This window comes from Haliaeetus albicilla, chromosome 6 (assembly GCF_947461875.1).
Source record: "Haliaeetus albicilla chromosome 6, bHalAlb1.1, whole genome shotgun sequence".
Lineage (NCBI taxonomy): Eukaryota > Metazoa > Chordata > Aves > Accipitriformes > Accipitridae > Haliaeetus > Haliaeetus albicilla.
The window spans coordinates 32,785,080-32,807,189 of record NC_091488.1 but is presented as its reverse complement, the minus strand read 5'-3'; the positions used below and the strand labels follow the sequence as shown (position 1 = coordinate 32,807,189).

The 22,110-nt window shown below is 38.2% G+C and overlaps 1 protein-coding gene across 5 annotated transcripts in view; it reads left to right on the top strand.

Annotated features, from left to right (window-relative positions):
- EPHA6 (EPH receptor A6) overlaps window positions 1-22,110 on the top strand; it is a 529,864-nt gene that overhangs the window by 338,775 nt on the left and 168,979 nt on the right. The gene's annotated exons all lie outside the window — the stretch shown is intronic.

The following is a 22,110-nucleotide window of genomic DNA, read 5'->3' as shown; positions in this document are numbered from 1 at the left end:
TCTCACGCTCCCTGTGATTGCCACAGCCATGCCATGGAAACAGGAAGATTCACCTACCTGGAGTCTTGCAAGACCCAGGGAAGAAGTTGTGATAGCAGTGTAGAATATGTAATATATTTGAAAAATAAATCAATGAACAGTATTTAGAAAGTCATATTCCTATTCAAAAATGGGGAAAAAAGTAAGGAGGAAAACAGATCAACATTGGCGCTGATCCAGCAATTACTAGGAGATTTAGGAGTTTGAAACCTTTAGTTATAGGGGAGAAAAACTCATTCCAATTTTGCACACAGCCCTACAGTATTTAGACAATAGACTGCTTTATTTTTGGAACTACCACTGAACAGAGATGAAAGGCATGGATGTCAGTGATTCCCAAGTTATTCTTAATATTTTTGAAGTATTACATTTAGGAATAGTTTCAGCATTTTGTAGAGACAAATAAAGGAGCAGTGTGAATTTTCTCCACTGAAGCCTATATCAAAATTCCTCTATGTCTCTGCATCTTGGCTGCAGTTCATTGCTCAGAATCTGTTTTCAAAATCATTTAAATGTGACGTAGCTGATTGTGATTGCATTAAGGCCACATTCTGCTGTGTAACAAAGGAGTTGCTTTGTTTCATTTGCCTTTACACACCTATTCTGGATCAGTGGGTAAACAGATGTAACTGAGTAAAATATTTCTGCTGATTGCAATGTACAGTGAAGAACTGTATTAAAATTTACATTAAATCATCTTGACTTTTTCTCTGGTTTAATGTAGTTTGATATATTTGAAACTGTTAATTTACAGGATGGATTTTTTTTGTTGTTGTTGATATTTGGTCAAAGCATAATAGCAAAATTTTTTGTATCTATATAATTTTCTTTATTGTGGTAGAAGAACATGAAAATTTTGTGCACTGAAGAAGGATCTATTTCAAACTGTCTTTCAGAAGAATGGCTGTTAGGATAAACTGTCCGCTTTTGTAACAAAAGTCTCAGAATCTCAGTATAATTGGGTGAGCTGCTCTGGAAAGATGAATTTAAAGATCATATGCATTTCTTTCTATAGGTAGCTTTAAGGAAAGCTGACTCTATGTAGTCACTCTAAACATGCAGAGTCTACTGTCACTGTTCCAAATTCTAATTAGTTACCTGTGACCTGATCTGCAAAGAAGCTGGGCAGCTGTAACTCCATCTGGATGCTGTGAGAATATAGTACATTTGGAAATCCAGGATATATGACCAAATACATATTTCAAAATTGGTAGTAATTTACATTTAATCTTTAATTGTAACAGGTTATACCTTCAGTTGTAAGGCTCTACTGCTGATATATAAACATCTTTGACAGTGTTGAAGGGATCCTGGACCCAAGCCATTCTATCTGAAAGGCAGTTTCACTGTAATGTGCAGAGGCCAATATCCAGCTGATTCTGGTTAGAGCAATGTTTCTGACCCTGAGTCAGTCCAAAATGATCCCAACAGGAACTAGCACTGCTTATGCATTATTTAGGATACAAATAGTCTCAGATCATTTCAAGTAATTTTTTTTAACATTGTTACATATTCCAAACATTGGGATAGCCTGCTAGGAGTGACAGGAAAACACAATTTATGTCCTCACTTAGGAAATAATCTCTTCCTTTTCCTTCTGTTCTTTCTTTAATTCCTCATCTCTAGGATTCAAGCCTTTGAGAAAGGGACCTTTTCCTCCTACCCACACTTTTCTTGCTAGATCATAAATAATGGATCATAACAAGCACTTTGAAGTACCTTTATTGGCTGCCAGTGTCATCTCCAGGATTTATCTTGTCTACACTTTACTTTAGTGTTTCCAAATGTGGTAAATCTGAGACTCAGGCCTGGTAACAGTCTATGATCTCATTGACTAAGAATTCAGATGTACAATCCCATTTTTTCATTCTGTAATAGCTTAAGAACTTCCTTTTATCATGTCATAAATTGTGCAAGAGTAGATTTGTTCTGTCTCAGGAATAAGATTCTTAGTTTAGTCTGATTTTGAAAATTCCCCTCACTCATCAAATGTCTCATTTGCAATGCTTGTGTTGAAGCCAACATGTGGAGTTCTGGGATTAATTTGAATTCAGCAGGCTAGCTATAATCAGCCATCCCTGATCATTGTGGTGTATAAATTCTGTAGGATTTTAGTACATCATTTTGATCGGAGGGTTTTTTGATTCTTTAGAAAATGTACTCTGCCTGTGTCTCAGATGTATATATTCAAAAAAAGCCTGTGTGCTGCAGGATGAACCTATGTGTTCACTAGCATCCAAATCTTTTGTCGTTCTGACATTTAAATATCTAAGTATATCACACAGGCAGAAAGCAGAAAACATAGATGTAAACAAAGCCAGGCTGGTTAAAGATTTTCCATTAAAATTATCATTACTGTTCATTTTTATCTATACAAAGACTGTTTTTATTGGACAGTTTTCACTTTCCATTTAAGAAACAAAAGTTTGAAACTGAAGTTTGGCTGTGATCAGAGTTGTAATTTTCTCATGTGATTATCTTCTTCTGTCTCCATCAGACAGTATCTCACATCAATCACAATTGCCTGATGTCGCAAGGATTAGTTGCCTCCTTTACAACTAGAAGAGGAAACTATGGTGCATGTAGGAAATCTGATAAAGGAACAAAGTCATGATGCACCTGAATAGCAACTCATATGAAACACTATAGGCATTCTCCAATTAAAACTTCTAGGGTTATGGGCTGAGTTATATGACCTTTTTGTTCTTTTTACCCAAAGACTTAAATGGATAATTACAAAACAAAATTTATTTGCTGCTGAGATTTTCTCTAGGTGGAAAACACCCTTGTCTTCAGGGATGTTATGAGACAGAAAAGGACTGGGATGGCTTCTAGATAGGAAACCTAAGGACGGAAGTATTCTCTGTGTGCTATTACTGGCCCCTTTGACAGCATGCCATCTTTACCCAGAGTACCCTTAGAAGGGTCAAAATAAGCCACATCGAAAGAAGAGTTACTAGAGTTTTGTGGCTAAATCAGTTATATTTCCTTTGGTTGCTCACCTGGTTGATCCTACCAGTAGCATATCTTTGTTCACAAGGTTAAACTGTACAGTTTTGTATTGTAGATGGACACACTGAGATAAATAAGCACTGATTCATACATGCAATTATTTATTAAGTAGGCAATGTCTAGTACAGTTGTTAGATAACAATAATAGCCTCTGATCTATACCTGTTTTAAAAAAAAAAATTTAATTATTCATTCACAGAAAAAAATGTTTCAGGAAGTGACTAATACGAGTTTCCACAAGTGTTAGGGGATGGATATGCTTGTAGTAAAAAAACTCTTATGAAAATGAAAGCAAAAGTTGGGGGGAAGAAGTACTAGGGTGCTGCAAACAGGAGTGAAAATACATTCTTAAAATTAACTACAAAAATGCTTTCTCTAAAACCCTGTATAGTTTTAATACTTTGTCATGGTTTAACCCCAGCCAGCAACTAAGCACCACGCAGCCGCTCACTCACTTCCTCCCCCATCCCACTGGGTGGGGGAGAAAATCAGGAAAAGAAGTAAAACTCGTGGGTTGAGATAAGAACGGTTTAATAGAACAGAAAAGAAGACACTAATAATGATAATGATAACACTAATAAAATGACAACAGTAATAATAAAAGGATTGGAATATGCAAATGATGCACAGTGCAATTGCTCACCACCCGCCAACCGATGCCCAGTTAGTCCTCAAGCGGCGATCCCCCCACCCCCACCCACCTCCAGTTTCTTACTAGATGTGACATCACACGGTATGGAATACCCCTTTGGTCAGTTGGGGTCAGCTGCCCTGGCTGTGTCCCCTCCCAACTTCTTGTGCCCCTCCAGCCTTCTTGCTGGCTGGGCATGAGAAGCTGGAAAAATCCTTGACTTGAGACTAAACATTACTTAGCAACAACTGAAAACATCAGTGTTATCAACATTCTTCTCATACTAAACTCAAAACACAGCACTGTACCAGCTACTAGGAAGACAATTAACTCTATCCCAGCTGAAACCAGGACATACATTTTGTCAGAAGTCTGTTTTTCATCTTGTGGGTTTTTCTTATATCACCATGGTTGCTTCACACCTCTTAAGTGACACAGACAGACTTTCACAAGTATGCAGTGGACTTCAAGTTCAGACCTTACATGTTCTCTGTCTAAAAACTTTTCAGTAAATTGGTAAAACTTGATGGCATATCTCTGTATTCATGCTGTTGTTTCTTACCACTGGATAAGAAAACTCAGTTTGAACTTCCAAAAAAGTTTTGTGTCTGTATTTATTTTCCATTGCATGGTGGTAGTGTAATCACAAATAGAAAATGTGGGGACAGAGGGATGTTTTGTTTTGTTTTTTCACATGCTGAGTCATCTCTCCATTCTAAAAACAGTTCGCAATAAATGTACATGTAGACATGACAAAAAATGTAATGCATTGTAAAGCCACCCAGGAGCTGCCTAGTTTTATGCATTTTTAAGTTCACATGCCAGGCAGACTTAAAAACAATCCCTGAAGAGCCTTGCCTTCTGGACAGTTTAGACAAAAAGTCAGTTCCTACATAGGTGATCCCTTGGACTAGTGTAAGTACAGCATATAAATGGTTGTAGGTGATGACACATCTATCAGTGATACAGCTGACAGCCTGACATGCCACTCTTGTCTCTCAGCCTGCAGATGCTTACCCACGTGCAGCTAAAGTGATTGTAGGTGGCTTTCAGTGCACAGGCAGGGCAAGACTGAAGCTCACGTCTCTGATTCAGTTGCAACATGCCGCAGCCACTTTGCTGCCAGAACACAGATGAGGCAGCTTCAATCTCTACATATTTTCAGTTTGATCAGTAGCCAACATGTGCTTATTATTTTTTGACCTGTGGAAGGGATCTATGTATTCCTTATTTTATGTACTGCAGGATATAGACAGTGACATTCAAGGTTTTATGATTTGCATTCAGACTAAATGTGCTGTGCAAATTTATTAAGTAATAAATCTTTTTGAGTTTTTTCAACCCAGTACCATCTTTACTGAATTGAATGGTTACTGTTTTGATAGTGATGATACTTAAGACAGTGCTGAGTTCTTTAACCAAGAGAGTCATGTTAAGGAGTATACCTCATACTTTAAAGAAAGTAATGTCTCAACCACTCTGAAACTTATGAAAAAAGATCAATCCAGTCATGTATTAATTTCAGCACCTACTTGCTGTGATTATAAAAATCCACAGGCAACGCAGACATCTCTTGGATAATCCACTCACACAGATAGGCTAATATTTCAGCTTACCCCTTTTTCGGTACAGCTAACTCCCTGCAGACATTCCGTAAGTTCCATTGCAGTGCTTCCCTCCACGAGATCTTTTCTTTCTTTGCTGCTGCAGTAGTCCTGATGTCTTGAAGTCTCTTCGTTCCTGCATTTCCCCTCACTCAATGCACATCCTGCAGCCTTCACTCATCTTCAGTCCCAGAACATGGATAACAAATGGTGCAGAGAGGACTCCCTCTGTTCCTGACCATCCCAGGGCAATTTGTCCACCAATGAGTCTGCCCCAGACCGGAGAAGCAAAACAAACCTCCCCAAGGGAGCCAGCCAAATACCTGTACCTGTTGTCAAGGAATTTCCACATTTTGCTGGCCTGTTTGCCTAGCAGATTACTTTCTGGTCGACTAGTTGGCTGTCCAAAGAGCAGATCTGCAGTGGTTTGCTAACTGCCTGACTGTGGGGGTAGCATACACTGCCTCAGGCTCCAAATTAGCTGAAGAATTACTTTGTGTGTTGTACAAGTGTACAAGTGAAAGTGTGCTGCATTTTAGGTTTACTTGTGTATCTCACTCCTGTGACTTCATGCATGGTTAACACTTCACCAATTTATGATAAACTGGCTCCCTCCTTACAAAACAGTTGCTGAATACATGCAGATGGACTCCATGCTGGATGAATCTAGTGCATCTGAGATATGCCAGTGGTGCCACAGATTGTGCAGATCCATTGCAAGATGCAAGCAGTTTCTCCATGCACATGCAGTAGATTCAGTGAGAAGACACCAGACTTATCACCACACACACACAGAAAAAGATGAAAACCCCAAAAACCCAGAATAAGACTCTTTATCAAGCTACTAAGTACAAAAACAAGACAGGAAGCAACCCTGCCCTTCTCATACATTCATTTTCTATTCATGTTGATTATGCAGAAGAGGAGCTGTATTTGATCACACTGTTGGTCCATCAGGCCTCATATCTTCTCTCTGACAGTAGCCAAAGCCTGAAGATTAGAGATGAGTAAGAGAACAGAAAAAGTTTACAGGATGTATTCCCTGCGTACTCACCTAGCTTCTGACAAGTTGTACTTAGGGAACTTCCTTGCCCAGTAGCAGTTGAATAGTTTATTATTAAATACATGTTAAAAAAAAAATCTGTAACATCCCTTGGCAAGGATTTCTGCAGCTTAATTTCACGTTTTATTAAGACTCATTTCCTTTCAACTTTGCTTGATGCTGTCTAGTTTTTTGTGCTGCAAGAAGCAATGATCACTCCTTACATTCTCCATATAATTCGTGATTTAACCTTCCATTGCATTGCTCTTTTCAGACTGAGAAGCCCAAATCTTTTCTGGAGTCACTTGTGTGTAAGTCATTCCATAACTTTGATGTACTAACTATTATAGCTATTTTCTGAACCCTATCCTGTTCCGATATATCATTTTTGAGATGAGGGCACCAAAATTACACACAATATTCAAAATGTGTTTGAAATGTGGACCTATGCTGGGGCAGTATGAAGTTCTGGTTTGTTCTCTTTTCCTTTCTTTGTAATCACTAACATTTCATTTAATCTTTTTATTACAGTTGAGCACAGAGCTGGCATTTTCATAGATCTATTTATTATAACTCCAAGATCTTGCTCCTGGGTGGGAATGGTGAGCTCAGAGCTCATTTTACCTAGGAAATTAGGGTTTATTTTCCCATGTGTGTCACTCTCTTCTGAATTTTATCTGCCATTTTATTATCCAGTCAGTCAATCCCATGAAGTTCTTCCACAGTTCTTCACAGTTAGTCCTCCCTTTTTACTACCCTGATAAGTTTAGCAGACTTTCTTGTTTCAACACATCGTTCATAAGCATCTTAAACAGCACAGGATAAGCAAAATGTACAGCAGGATGCTCCTGGTAACCTTGTTCCACTGTAAACAAAAAGACCATTTATTCCTGCCCACTGTTTTCTAACTTCATCCATTTATCTATCCATGCAAAACCTTCCTTCTTTTAAGAGACTTTGGTGAGGGACTTCATCAAAGGCTTTTAAGAAATCCACATAGTTTATATTAAATGCATCCCCCTTAACCATATGTTTGTTGACACCTTCAAAGAACTCCAGCAGGTCATGAAGCATGCCTTCCCCTTAAAAAAAAAAAGTATTTACTCATCCCTGGTAAATCCCAGGTATCTGGGAAGCCACTAACCTGAACACCAAGCAGCTCCCTGCTAGGGCTCACACAACTGAGAGGAGCAAGGATTAGAGTCTTTGAGCCAAGGTCGTGAGCAAGGGTTAGAGTCAAGGTCGAGGCACTCCACTTCCAGGGTGACCCAACCTGGACCAGGAGATTATAGCATCAGTGAGGGTTACCTGCGACTACAGCCTGGCCAGCTTGCCAAGCTGCCCATCAGCAGAGGTGGGGGCGTGGGAGGCTGCAGGACTCGTGCCCCCGGGGCTGCACCCTGCTCTCCGGCAGGGCTGGAAGTCAACCAGGGGATCGGGGAGCCAGAGGGCAGCCCCACTGTGATCAGCTTGGGGCATCCTGCTCACACAAGAGGTGCTGCTTCTTTCAGCAACCTGCACTGCAGATCTCAGAAGGGCCGTCCTATTTACCAAACTGCTGTATGCATGCACAAGCAGTGCATTTGAGATGATGTCTCCAGAGTTCTGTCAGCTTCTTACATTGAGGTACATATGTCTTCAAACTCAAGGAATGACTTCCCACTTTTATCATCTCATGTAAGTAAAAACTTCAAGAACACTTTGTCTGAGTTTTTTTTTCTCTTACTTTATAAAAAAAAGTTCTCCATAAAGCAAATTCCAAACAAGAACTGTGTTGATACAGGATTATATTTTTGGAGTCCAGTCATAAAAAATAATATTAAAAATACAGGGAAACCTAATTTAATTTTTTATTGTAAGAAGACCTCAGATTTCATGTTCTCATATTCTGAAATTAGAAAGGTACATTTGCTTTTTTTTTTTAAGCAGAAAATGGAAAACATAGCAATCTGACTTCTATTGAGATTTTTTTTCAGAGTGCTGCTTTATATATAAATATGTGTTATTCGTAATTCATAGAGAAAAAATATTGCATTCACTTATTACCTTAATGAGAGATATTTAGATAGCTTGGTAACAACGTACATATGAGAACTCTTTAAACTTGTGAATTAGTTTGTATGTCAGTGCAGTTATTTGTGTGTAGATATGCTTGTGTGGAAGACATAGCTTAAAGATAAAATGCATGCATGAACATAGAGATAGACCGTATGTTTTAAATATACAATTGCACGTATCATAGCTGTATTCCTTCCACTGTTCTGTTGTGCAGCTCCACTGACCTCAGTGCTTGATGGACAAATTAGGACTATACAGTACATGAGATGCTTCCACCTGAAGAAGTGCATTAGCAGAGACGCAGGGTATGTTTGAGAAAGCACTCAGCAACTAGCAGGTCCTAGGCGGGGCAAGAACAACATTTGTCTTAACTTATTCTAATCTCTGCAAAAAGAACCAGGAGGCACCATGTGTCTCAGCTCTGTCTTTGCAGTCTAGCTGCTGAGAAGAAATGAAAAGTATGGACCAGACAGGCTGAGGTCATAACACTTTTAAGACGTGCCATTTTATAATCTTCAGAAGAAATCTAATTGCTAAATTTCTCTTGTAGAACGGGCTTTTGTTGTCTTCTCTAAGATCTTGTTTCACTGTTCGAAAAGTTAATGGTGCAGGATTTCTTTTGGAAGAAGGGAAAGTCATCTGTCTCTGGGCAAGCAGCACTAAAAGACAAAATCCCATACAGCTCCTGAGGGTATGTTTCTGAGCCTGAGTTACCTGGTGGAGCACCAAAGAAGGTGTGGGGTGTTCAGTAACTTTAGACATCTACGGTGGGTGCACTGCATCTCCATCTGGAGGCACTATCTCTCTGCACTCTTTGTACAGGGTCCTGATACTCCTAACTTTAGATGTTCCTAAAGTAACTGACAGTAGATGATCTGAATCCCCTGGTGTAAATACAATGGGAACTGACCAGCAAGTGAGGACTGATAATAAACACTGACAAACTCAAGGCTGTTACAGGTAGAGGAGTTCATTCTCAGAGCAGCCAAATCATCTTGTCAGCCAAAGCCAATGAATTAATTATCAAAATAGCCTTTCTTCCTCAAGATTTTATGCATTCAGTCAAAGTGGAAATTTTTGGAAGAACATTTCAGGGGAAGATCAACTTGCATAACATGAGCAGTTACAAACCCAATCACAATATATCTGACCACCTACAGCATGAGTAGTTAAGTCAACACCACAAATACTTTGTGATCATGATCATTAATGAAGCATAGAAAATTCTGATTTATGGCAGAGTTAGCATGATGGCTCAGCAAATTAATGACATTTATGTGGGTTCCTCAAAATGGTAACAAGTATATTTTAGGATGAAAAACTGCAACACATGAATAGCCCATTTGTTTTCATTAATTCTTTTCCATAAGGTTACCAGCATAGAGTTATTCTGTGCAAGCAGAATAATATTTTTAGAAAGCTATTATAAAGTTACTCTGTAATGATTTATTTTGTTGATATTTTTAAACTTCCTTTTGATCACATTTTACTAACCCTTATCTTCTGAACAGTATATATAAAGAACTAGTAGATCTTGAGTGCACACATCTGAATTTGTCAGGACTCCTTCATAGCCATGCTAGGATAATATCCTCTAGATGGCATTCAAAGAATTGCTACATGTGCAGAGGATATTTTTTTTCCTGTATCAAAGATTTTCTTAGTAGTTGCTGTGTTTCCGTGGTTGTTTTGCACAGGTTTCGCTATATGTTTCAGTAGAGAGGGACTTGAGATGATTGCCTGTTGTAGAATATTGTAAGATTAATGTGACAAAAATAGAGATTATTGCCAATTATTGAGACATGGACCTGAATTAGGGGATCTTCCTGTTTGGTTTTGTTTGTTTGTTTGCCAAAGAACTTTAAATATCCTGTGTGAACACACTAATTTCTCAAACTTTCCAATCAAACTCCAGACTTACAATTGAATCACAAAACAAAGTGTGATATTGTGCAAAGAGAATTATTTAAAATACTTAAGGACGATTTGAAATAAGAAGATGTACTTAATGATAAAAGAGGTTGAACAATATTTTGCTCATGAAAGCATTATTTTTTATGTTATTTCAATGTAACAATATTGCTTGTAAGCAATAGTGCAATACCATGCCTAACCCTGATGGTGCTTAACACCCATGTATACCTAAATCAGCTGTCAAACTGAAAGTTGTCAAAATTCTCAAGTTCTGCATTTGTGCGTGCTCTGGATTGCCTCTGTTTTGACAGCATTAAGGAGCTTGGACACATAGTGTAATTTAACTGTAAATCTCATTCTGAGGATCAGGCACTTAAAAGTTAGACCCTGAAGCACTCAGCTCCATATCACTAGTGTACTGTGTGGATATGAGCCATTAGTTCTCACAAGCAACTACCTAAGCTGCATAGCTGGGTGTTTTCTCACTGTAAAATTTCTGCGGTGCAGAAGACTATTTAGGGATAGATAAGAGCTTATTCCAGAGGAGACCTGTATGTAACAAACTTGTCTTTCTGCTTGGGACTGAGTTAAACAGAAGGCTCTCTAATCAGGTAGTACTTCTGAATTACAAAAGGTTAATCTAGTCCATTATTTTCTCTCTGACAATAAGCAACAGGAGACACTGATGGAAGAAAATCAGGAAAGTATCAAATGGTACTTGTCCTTATGTACTCTTCCAGCTCCCAGCAGTGTTCAATAGCATGTTAGTTAATAAGGCATGTTTTCTCTGTTTCTTGCCTGAATGTCTGTCAACTTCCTAACTTTTTGTAGGCCACAGAATTTTTATGGTCCTCTTTAGAAAATGACCAGTGCAAACTCTACATGTGTCAGCAGGTCACCTAGACTTTGTCCCTTGGACAAGAAGAGGTTATGAAGGGAAGGACACCAATGCTCAGCTTCCCACCTCAAACCTTCCTGCTTTTCCTTTCTGTAGGAAACACCTTTGTTGTGCTGGTTTGGTGTAGAGATAGGAGATGAAGAATAGACTTGGGAAAAAACCTACAAGGGCAGAGTTCAGCATGCAGAACACTGAAGAACACAAAAACTGGTTAAGACAGTGCCAAGAAAAAGAATAGAAATACCAAAGGGGAATAATGAAGGAGCTCTGAGAATTCAGAGGCTCTTGCTGAGAGGGCAGTCATCAGATAATTAATTTCTTGGAAATAAAAGACAAGTTCCTTAAACTAAGTGATGCACTGATCTGGAAGTGTGAATGCTCAGGTTCTGTCTGGTCTCTGTCAGAAGATTGTCTATTAGTACATGAGCATGGATATGTGTAATAAGTATAAACCCACAAGCTTCAGGGCATGAGCTAACTAGTAGCTAATAGTTGAAGAAGCTTCCCTTTTGAAAGGTTATTCCATAATTGCCCAGGATTCCACAAACCTTCCTTTGAAACATCTTTTACTGCCCATCATCTGATCTAATTTCTAGGCCAGTCTGTTTTCTTGGTGTTTTAATTTTTATACAAGCCAGACAAAAACTCTTTATCTCCCAATGGTTCTTAAACTCTGGGGAGTTTTGTCTTTGTGAATAAAAAACACTCAATCTTCTTGAAAGAGAAAAACACAAAGACGACATTTATTTTTCAAATGCATTTAGTAAGTGTGACATGTTTTCAGAATATATGAGTACAGTAGTCAGAAAGAGCCACTGCCTCTTCTGAATGTCAGATCCTAGACATAAGAGAAGTTAGAGGTGAGAAAGACTATCCACCCATTCCATCTGGCTGCTGTTTGCTTTTGGTGTTAATTTGCCCTGATGCCTTCAAGTGTCATTGCTTCTATCCCTCACCTTGAGAGCCTATCCTCAGACTCAGACGTGCAAATACCACTGCGATCTAACTAATAGAAGACATAAATTCTCTCTCACTACAGAGTGTGTTCCCTGATATTTTGTCTATGATTTCTTGATAATTTCTTACCATGCTACTTCTATTCATTAATTCTCTCCTGCCATTCACAGAAAGCAGGAGAGAATTACTGCAACTTACCTTTGTAGACTGCTATTATTTGCATATAAGCAATGTGCATCATCTTTCCTGAACCTCACCTCATGAGTCTCCTATTAATTGTTCTTTTCCAGTTCTTTATATCTTTCCATTGTATTTCCAGCACAGCTGCATACTGTCTCTGTATCCTATCCAAAGAGTTAATCAGGTTCAGCTAATGCAGATGTATTAGTTTCAGTATACAAGCTAACTGGCTAACTCAGATATATCTATGTGATGCTGTGTTGGGTCATATAGATAAACCCAACTGAAAAAAACACTTTATTTAGAGTGTTGACATATCTAAAATTACTCTTGCATTGCTCTAGAGGTCACCTTTAAAGATCCATAGCTGATTTTGTACTAAGCTTCTGTGCTAACAGTAGTGATGCATTTATTGAATGCTGTGGCTCAAACTAGGGGACACATTTGATCTACTGGCAGCCATCTCAAAACAGGAAGCTCCAGTGAGCAATCTGTGCCACCCTAAGATGGTGCCTATGACAGGCATCATACATTGCCCTTTGGAGTTGCCTGTATTCCTCTAACTACAGAGGGAATCAAGAGAACTTGCCAAAACTAAAACCCAGTTTTTAAATTATTTGAGTCAAGTAAAATGAATTCCAACCTACTTGACTAGAAATTGAACACCTAACATACATTTGACAATAGCAGTGCTTTTCAGTGATTCATGTACATCAAATACAAACCACTGACTTATTGGCCTTCTAGAGGTGTTTCTCATTGTCTGTATGCCAGAGTTTAAAAGGGTGTGCTTTTCTGTGCATACGTCTTCATATTAAAGATTTAAAAGATACTTGACCTTATGTAAAACAGAGATAGACTAAACCATAGTGTTTATTGTTATTTAATGATTCTTTGTAATGAACAGATGAGTGCATAGCTTTGGAATCTTTTTTGCATATATATAATAATATATAAAATAATTTTGTTTGTAACATCACTGGGAGGATTAATTTATAAAGGTCTATTTATTTTTTGTCACTATGATTTATAAAATGCTTTGTCAAAAGCAACATTTGTGGGGAAATTGTTTGAAGATGTACATTTTAAGTCAGTATCAGATGTGTCTCCATGTGCTTACACATATTCACTCAAAATGTTGACGTACAGTAGCTCTGACATTCTCTGCACCTGCCAATAAACAGCTTTTACAGAAGGTTCACAGAAGATGTTAAAATAAAATATTCATTATTTTCTTGATAAAACCTCTTTCAGACCTGTAAAGTACTGTTTGACAGAAAATGACCTACAATCTGATGTAGTCTCATATTTTGATATAAACAAGAGCAGGAAAGATTTGCTGAAACAAGTTTACATTTTACGTTTGTCTTTGTTACATCGCAGGATGAGTAGCAATTAATGGAGTGAAAAGATTGCAGATTTCCTGGTGCTTTTTAACCTGCTTATTTCATTTTCAAACTTCTGAGATCAATTTAGCAGCAGGAAGTTCTGCCGAGCAGTTTGGTTCCAGTTGACCCTGGAGGGGTTGTTGCTGAATGAGACTTACTTATAGCTCTGTTTCCATAATGACACCTAGCTGCAATAAATGACGCCTTCTTAACCTCAAGTTGTATTTCCAATAAATTTATAGCAATTCCCAGGTTACATTAAGAGGTTGAAAACAAAGTTCTCTGGAGAAATGTGTCGCCACAGGTTGTACCCACATCATAGGGCACCTAGCAGTGCTGGCACGGTATTTATAACTTACATAACACATTGTCTGGAACACGTCTTTCTTCACACTGATTAACATCGTTATGGTAGCAATCTGAATCTGCTGATAAACCAATTTCTCCCACCTCCTCCTCTTTTAGCACAGGTTTCCTAAAAAGGAAACCCTATAAGCCTCTCTGCCTTCATTTTTAAGAGGAATCCTGCATGTCAGGAATAGTTCCCCAGGAGAGCACACACACCAATTTCAAACGTGCCACCACCCGACAGTCGGTGGCTTGCCACAATGTCTGAGTCAGGAGGAACAGTGAACAGTACAACAATAACATATGAGCTTGTGAAAGCAGCACATTGCTGGTTAAGAACATAGTGTTCTGTTACTTCTGCTGTAGGTACCATAGCAAGTTTTATAATCGTCACAAGAGGTGATGGGAAGGGAAGTGATTTGCCCGGGGGACCTCTTGCACCGTCCCCTGTGCCATCAAATACTCTCTTACTTAATCCAGAACAAAATGCCTGGAAGAAGCAAATGAAGTGAAGAGGTTTTTTCCCCAATTACCATGTTCTTGCTGTGCCATTCAGCCATGTATGTTGTTGCTACCTGGTGTGAGCTGATATGCCAGTGCCCAAGACCATAGTGTTGTCTTCTGTCAAACAAGGACAGAGAAGCTCTGATTTTGGGAGAGCCGTTCCCTCAGGAATCCCAGTGACCTATTAGATCTTTAAGCCACTTGTCTCCTGCTGCTCCAGCAATAAAAGGCAATGGAAGGGAGCCAAGAATCTGCTTATTCTGATGCAGATGCCTTTGGTTGTCAGAGGGCATTGATTTGACGTGATTTCCATTTATACGACAGGCAACACTTTTCAGTTTTGCAGATTTTTTGTTTGTTTGTTTGCATGTGATTCCTGGAATCACACCCCTCCACTAAGCTTGTTTGAACTGAATTTATTCTGCTTGCTTCAGAAATACAGAGTGTATAAAGTAACTCCTTAAAACATAGATGTATGTAAAACATTTGTGTGGTCTTTTTTAGCTATTGATATTTAATGAAATGTTATTAAAATGTTTTAAACTGTTCACTGTATTATAAATTTGCCAAATATCTCACAATACTTTTTAACTCCGAAGGGTTTGCACATACATCTCGTCAGATAGAACAGAACATCCACACAGGCTGACTGACAGCTGATAAGGCTTTATTTTATACAATTTCTTTTAAGTATTTTGTACTATAATCTATTTTGAAGAATCGGGGACTGAGCAGGTCCTGTTAAAAGTAAAGATCTAGGAGTGCTTCTGTCTCAAGCTTGCAAATTAATGAATGGCAGCACATTCTGTAAGTGAAAGAAAATCTGTATTGTTGCAAAATCATATGGGTGAATAATTACTGTCTTCATACATAAGATCAACAACAGATGAGAGAGAAATTAAGCAGCAAGGAAGAAAGAGTTGTATTATGGAACATAGGAAAAAATTATGTTGAATCTATGTTTAGTCTGGAGGAAATTTGGGGGTTGCATCTATCCTGACCTTTTCCCCACAACACTGTAGCAGAATCCGTTTTTTGATGATGGTATTAGGTTCACTTGCCTTCCATCCATAATTTCTGAGCAAGAAAAGAAAATCTGCAAGAGGAAAGAATTTAAAATGGAGGGAAAGATTATAATTGTAGCTTGCTGGAGGCCTATTTTTCAGTGAATGAAGTGCTTCAAAAGAAGCATACTGTTATGCTTTCTTTTGAATACAAACCTTCAGGGAACTAGTGTAAGAAAATAAAGTAAAAACATTATTTTTTCACCCCAAACTTGTTAATTTACTAGCTCTAATGCCTTGTCAGGAAAACTCCATGCTCAACTTTGAACTTCAAGGTTAGTGCCAGTAATAGTATCCCCTCCAAGTATTATAACTGAATTACCACTGAAATGATTAGGAAGATAAGAGACTCTATTATGTGAAGAATCAAATATCTTTTCTAGTCACTGTACTAATTGGAAGCAGCCTTGTATGGTAAGAAAAAGAATTTTTACTGAATCCAGCATAAACCGAAAGATGTTTCAGCTATGTGGACGTCAGAGAGATGGGTTATGAACTGGGTTTTTTTATAAAAGTTTAATTTATGTTCATATATCTATTATTTTTTTCCATATGAACTTGAGCTTAGTTTTTAGTCTTTAACACACGCACACTTCTAACATGGAAGTGCTCACATATTGGAAATAATGGAAGGTATTGACATTCACATTGTACGTTAGCATAGCTCTGTCAAAAGATTAAAGAAAATCTCTAGAGCACAACCAGAAAAGAATATAAACATAGGTCTCCTGAATCCATATCACATTCCTCACTCATAAAATAGTCTCTCTTCCCTTATCCCACAAAGATAGCAACAGAAAGATTAACAAGCAAACACAAAAAAAAAAAAGGATGAAGTGCATGTCTGCTGGAGGACTAATAACCATATTGCAGGAATGAAGACAGCTGTAGATGATAGGCAGCACAACTACATCCTTGTCAGTTGACCGATAGTACGTGTCACACATGGCGTTAGTAATGGAGGCTGAAGGCTTTTGGCCTCTTAGCTTCCCGGTAAATCCTTCCTTGGGAAATAGCTCAAATGCTAATAATACTGGAGGCATTACCATTGATCAGGAAATGTTGTTTCATTACTTCCAGTTCCGTTACTGGCGTAAAATGTCTCCCCTAAGAAAACATCTTTTTATTGCTTATTACCTTTCTTACAGACTTTCTAGAATCAGGAGGAAAATCAATATTTTTCTTACTGTGCCCTGAAATAAGAGTTTTTCCAAGTGTGGGATCATGAATAAAATCTCAGAGTTCATTTATTGCTATGTATAATATAAAAACATACTCAGTGTCCAATAGTATAGAAATTCTAATATAGTTATAGAACCTAGGCTGGTGAAACACTATATAAATATAATAGCATTTTCTGGTATAGAAAAAGGTGGAAAGGTTGTTTTTACCATCCAAAAAACACTTGAAAATTGGACCTTGGTACATCTTTATAATTAACAATTATAAATACCACTTATGTATCGTTTGACAAAAATTTGACAGTGGTCTTTTTAAAGTATAGCTGTATTTATAAAGAGAAACACAAATCTAGACCACTTTTTCCTTTTTAATCTAATATTATCAGTAGTTTACAAAAGAACTTTCTAGTATTACAGTTAAGCAACAGGAGAAAACATTTGAAAGTAAATGTACCTACACCATATTCTGTTTCATTAATTTCCTAAAATTTTTGTTGAATGGGCTTGGGATAATTAGATAACCATAGCTTTCATAGTGTTAAGCATAGTTTACTGTGTGATTCAATTCATGCCATTAACCTGTGATATAAGCTTGGAAAAGTCCTTTCTCTTAATGAACAGGAAAACAGTCATCTTTTGTTTTTCTGACCAACAAAGACGTGAAACCCAAGTCAACATAAATTAGTCCTCACAGCATTGATATTTCTTCCACCCTCAGCTGTCCTTCCCTTAATGAAAGAAATTGTTCCCCAACAAGAGGAATGTAGGCTCCCTGCAGGATGCTAAAGCAGGTTTCCTCCTCTAACTGTATCGTATGAAACTAGGAGGGATCAATTTATGAGTTTTCAAAGAGAAGCAAGGTTGCTGAGTGGGCCTCACTTGGTATTGTCCCCCAATTAACAGTTGGGAAGTGGCTGAGGTAGGAGAGAAAGAAGAGGCAGGGAGGAGGCTGGATTCCCTCCTCTATTGGGAAACTCCTACTCAGAAAACATGTGATAAAGCCCTATATTTTGGTGAGTCTGGTCTTTCCTGTACCCTGAAGCAGGCAGAGGTCTCGAGGAAAGAATAACATGTAATTTTGCAATTCAGATTATTATTGGTTATGGTAGAGGTATAGAAAGGTCTAACTAAATTAAACCACATTATCCCAAATGGCAGTATTTTACACATTGAGACGCACAGCTGCCTTGTGAAGATGGTGGCCAAAGGAGTGAAGTTGCAGTCCTCACCACAACATATGTACAGTTCAGATCCCACTTCCACTTGGTCCCCTCCAAATTTGTACCTGCTGGCACTTCATTGGCTTTGGCCAAAACAGACACAATGCAGGGAGGGGAAGGAGGGAAGAGGACAATGGTCATGCAGCTGGTTTTGTTTGTTGGATGGTAGGGTTTTTTAGCAAGAAAGTGATTGTGCATACCTGGTAGGGCCTGTCCTGCCAACCAATAAAAGGCCATTGAGTTGTCATGGTTCCTCTTCACCAAAGAAGTAAGATTTGAAATGACATACCAGAGGGGTAGAGCACTCCAAGCCCAGACAGACATCAGGTGAGCTTTTGTCATCAGCTGCCATTGGGTCTGAAGCTTCTTCATAGTGAATGGGTACCATATCAAAGTTGTTCAACCCTGGAAACAAGGGGAGAAATGCTGGCAATACTTTGCCTGCTTTAAACAGTATGAAACAAGAAATTGGAAAATTAGAAAATGGACTAAAGGAAAATATCTTCAGAAACCCTACAGATCACCTATTTTGAAATCAGACAGTTACAGATAATGGAAGTCAACTTCAGAAGAAGAGAAAGTCTCTAGAGAAATGACACTGGGAGATTTAGAATGAAATAAGCTCGCTCTGAATTAAGGAAGGAATTTTCATTATTCAATACAAATTTAAAAAGACAAAGAAACTTATCAGACTAAATTAAATGAGGAGCTCACAGCATTGTAGATGACTCATTGTAATTCAAGAAATTTATAGCAGTGTAGAGGAAAACATAGAGAGCAGATGGTGCAAAGAATCCTCAGTACAAAACAGAGATCAGTGCTGAGCTCAAGAGCCAGAAACCATCCTTCAGCCTAGTACCAATGGCAAGAAAATGCTGCCATTAAAGTGATTAAAAGCCATGCTGAGCTTCTAAGCATTTTTTTTTTTCAAATGGTTTCATTGGGTAACCAAATTAGAGCTCTCCTGCAGCTACTGGATTTGAAACAACTAATTAAAAGAACTTCCCATTGATTCATCATAGGAACGTTAGAGCAGTCTTTATAAATGGCCAAATAGATTTACCTGCCTTACAATTTTCCAGTTAAAAAGAGCTTTAACAATAAATGGATAGGATCTTTAGGGTCTAAATAACTTCTGCTCTAGTGAGCAACTGTTACAAGAAGCTGAAATTTCTCCGTAGAAAGTATTGCTTTTAGTAGCACTTCACAACAACTAAAGAAATAGAAACTGATCTAGCTTCAGTCTTTAATTACTTGGTTTTATTTGTCTGTTTCTTGGTACAATAAATTTCTGACTGGAATCCTTTTCCTAGAAGTCATTATTTCCTCTGAGATGTGAATAGATAAACTCTGTGTGACAAATATAGGATCATCCTTCTGAACATATAAGAAATGGTCAATGGTGGCTCTTTTGTGGCTTTTTGTGAAAAAGTACACTTTTTTTTTTGCCTGGTACCCTAATACAAACACAAATATGCTGCTTATATTCACAGCCTTACGTACACACCTCTGCATTTTGATTTAGAGGATGCAGTGCTGGCACAGTGCTGCAGGTGTGATGTGAGCCTTGCTTTGTGGGGTTTTCAGTTTCAAGTGTGGGTCAAGCACAGCTGGTTTAGGAAAGGGCTAAAGTAATTTTCTTCCTCTAATTTGCTACTGAGTTGTTTCCCAGGTAGAAAACTTGGGCTATTTCTTATACTGAACTTTTGAGACAATCTTCTGATGTGCCAGGACTGTGTTTTGACAAGCACTTCCTCAAATGGAAGAGTTACTGTGGTGAGCTCAGGCTGAAACCACGCATAAATTGCTGTATAAATTTGGAAATCAGAACCCAAAGAAAAATGCACAACATGCAGTACATATGAAAAGCTTATAAAGGTTAGGTCATAATTTGAAGAAGTGTAATAGCAGTAATCTATATTTTAAAAGCCTAGAAGGGCCAAGAATATAATTATATCTACGGTTTAACCTGGTGTTTTCTGTAATCAGCCTCAATCATTTCGCAAGGATTTAGTTGTCTGACCAGTGAACCCCCAAATGCAGTGAGATGAAGCCATGATATGCTGGGAAAGGTGGCCCAGCTGATGCCTGTCACCCGTGAGAAGGTGCACAGGGTATACCAGACGTATCTGAAACGTTGCTATAGCTCCCTCAGACCCGCCTGTAAATCACAGCTCGATACCAGTGAATGACTCAAAACAACAAATAGTAAACAAATTTATATGAGCAATGCCCTCAAAGGCCCTTGATCAGTGTTTAGCAAATACAGATCCATGTTTGCTAGGTCCTATTTTCCTTTAAACAGACCTATCTTTGTTCCCTGCTTGGAGTTGCTGATTCTACCCCAGAGAAATATTACATGAGCTCAGGTTCATCAATTTCAAGAGTAAAAATTTCATTTTAACTGAGGGAGTAGTTATATGTACCCAGGGATAACTTTTTGGCACAGAACCTATGAATACTTTTTATTTATTTATTTGTATTTTGTTCTATTCAGTTACTTGCATTATGCTGTTTAAGAACTTCCTGAAAAACAAGTTAATCTTTTATTCAGCATGGCAGGAATTCTTTCTTTCTCTCATTCCCTTGCATCAGACCTATGGCATAAGTACAGGTGTAGGACAGCTTCCTGTGTAAGCTCTGTTTTGTCCAATTAATACTTTTGGTAAGTTTTTTCATGTAGTGTTACATGTTGGGTTGGGGGTTTTTTTCACATCAGAGAGGACTGGACTGTCATACCACAGAATAGTTATCCACAGGGAGGATTGACAGTGGATGGAAGTTTATTTTCTCTCTCGGATAAATGCACTGTCACAGAGAAGGAGATTGTTACGTGCATGTCTCTGTGTAGAGTTTCCCTTTTTTCAAAGGAAAACAACCAGGTTTGTTTTCTTTAGTGTTTGTTTGCATTCTAGAATTTATTTATTGTTTTCATATCTTAAACTTCCTGAAATATTTACAGGAAAGAAAACTAAGGCATGAAATTTTGTGACTAGGAGCGGATTTTTATTTCATTATCCTAGGGAGACTCTTTCATTCAAAAGATAAAAACTGAAGTCATAAAAATGTGTTATTTTTAGGGCACAGCTCCTTGGAAGCTTAGAAGAGGTTAAGAAGGATTCATAATAGAGAGGAATGTGGGAGGTTGTGTAATAAACTGATATTTGTTAGTGGAAAGACAAGTATCGAAAGCTGTGAACCACTAGGAGAGCTTTTTTTTTTTAATGGTAGCTGGTTTGTTCAGCTTACTCAGTTGTCTTCAAGACTGTTGAACAACATGACTGGTTTTGTTATAGCATTTGGGAAAGCTGCACATCAATACTATTAAAACAGCATTAGTGTCTGGAGAGTATTAGACCTCCTTTGACATGCTTGACCAGATTAATAAAATAAGCAAAGATCATTTCCTAGAATGCAATTTTTGCACCATTTGAAATTATTGCATAGATAACAGTGCAGTTTCTTTTCCAAAAGGGCAGAAAATCCATTTCTTAGAATTAGTTAACCCCATACTGAGACAATTTGGCTCTTGGGTGCATCCACCCATGTTGGGGCCCTTCCAAAAGCTGCTAGAATTGGTTCCTACTCTGCTGCAGTCCTGCAGTATCAATTACAGCAGGTAGGTTTGGGGGTACCTTTGCCCCCCCAGTTTGCCTGTAAGCCAATCCCTGCCACTGGCCTCCTCTAACAAGCTGGCTCTTCCATGTACACAGCTACCTCACTGACGGGCTAAAATGCCCTTTCTGCTGCCAGCCCCGCTGGCAGAAATAAGATTCATTGCATCTGTTTTAAGCTGTGTCACTTTATTTTACCCCAAAGAGTAAACTGAATGTACATTTTACACAGTTTAATTATAATATTTAATGAAGATTATACTGAATACTGTCTCTGAAATGTGGTTCTGCTCTGGACACAATGTCCTCAAAGCCAGCAGTGCAACCTGGTTGCGTGCAGCTGGTGGTGGGGACTGGCACAGGCACTTCTTCCTATATTTTTGTATATAGCCATTTTTCAGAACCTGGTCTGCACTTTAACAGAGGAGTTACTAGTATGTACTTGAGCCATTAATT